A 1,743-nucleotide genomic window follows, 5' to 3' on the forward strand; every position below is an offset into this window, starting at 1 on the left:
TCGGGATATTTTTCGGGATATTTTTCGGGAATTTTTCTCCCCAATTTTTTCGGAAGCTCTCCAGAAATTTTTGGAATAATTTGGAATAATATTGCAGGCATTTTTTTTTTTATTCGGGACGTTGACAGAGTGGGGAATGTTGTTGGTATTTTTTTCTGTTTCTCGAGGGAAAAAACCTCAATAGACGTCACGTTATAGTATAGAATACTATAAACCGTTTCGTACACGACGAAGGACACTTGAAAACTATCACAGTTAAATCATCGATCGATAATTCGATTATTTCAAGTAGCTTCGAGGTACATACCGATTAACCATCTCCCTACGTCGCTCCTAATCCACTCTGTCAATAACTCGACAATCAATTCTCAAGTAAACATGTGTTGACATATAAAACATTGTTGCAGCTTTTCCTATAAATAGTAACAGTCTGTCATTATATGAGTACCGATAAACGTGTGAAATTCAAGTAACGCGAGAATGAGGTATAGAGAGCAGAATAATCAGAGGAAAAGTGAAATAGAAATGAAAAAGTTAGTGTGCGGAGAAAATTCACATCTGCTCACCTCACACCCCGTTAAAACTGGAATATAGAACAAATAACGTATTTATTTTTCCTCATTCAATTGAAATAAAAATACACAAAGAATATTTGTTATCAAAGCGGTGAAAATAAATCTAAAAAATATTGATGAAAAATGGATAATTCCCGGATAATACGCCTACAAGATTTTTCGAGTAGCTCGAGTAGTTTAGGTCTGAAATTCACAGGGCAGAGAGGATCGAAAATCTTAAAAGCTCGCAAAGCGCATTGAATTGGGATTATGAATAAGGGATACAAAAACCCCAGGGGCGTCGATGGATGAGAAGAGCAGGGGGTGAAGTTGGAAAAGCAAAGGCGAAGAGTGGAAAAGAAACGGTTTGAAAAGAGGGGGATGGGGTTGATATGGCAAAGGGCATGGGGGGGTGGATTTTGATACGCCTGGGGAATAAACATGCTTGTTGCTCCAGCTATGATACGGCCAGCATATGCGATGCATTGTCGTCGTGATGGTTGTGAAGGGATGAGGGATGCCATGAGGGGGTACATCTCGGGGACCCATAACATCGGCTAGTCTGTGTAGGTCTGTGTATACTCCATTTGTCCCTAAACATCTCCCTTGTTTCCTATCTGACGGATCTCATCGTGTTTGCACTATCGTCCACTGTGCATTACAATGCAGATGGCCAACTGATCGATCTTAATTGAGACTCTTGGACAAATTATGCTAATTTAATTCGGGATTTGGGGTGGCCGCGTGCAGATCTCAAGGTGATTATTTACACGGAATTTGGATTAGGGCGTTTGAGGCTTTTTAATGGTGACGAGATTTTAAGTTTGTGCTTTTTTGAGATTTTTTTGGAGTTATCGATGATTCAATGATTATTCGTAGCTGCAAGTGAGTCATAATAATGATTAATAATGATTAATCAATAATTCACGATTTTACATGCAATATTAAAAATTTCCATGTCGCGAGGGAAAATTCAATTTCCAATGATCGATTTCGAAATGTTTTGAAATTCTCGAAATATATTGAGACATAATTAAATCTCAAACGTTTTAAATGCATTTTAAATAAAAGTCACTGGGTTTTAGCAAGTGGAATAATTCGACACTGACCCGACATCTCGACGTCTGCCGTCGACCTAACATCCCAACAGGTGCCACATCGATAATTCAGACACATACCAACAACCAAA

This window comes from Fopius arisanus, unplaced genomic scaffold (assembly GCF_000806365.1).
Source record: "Fopius arisanus strain USDA-PBARC FA_bdor unplaced genomic scaffold, ASM80636v1 scaffold00105, whole genome shotgun sequence".
NCBI lineage: Eukaryota > Metazoa > Arthropoda > Insecta > Hymenoptera > Braconidae > Fopius > Fopius arisanus.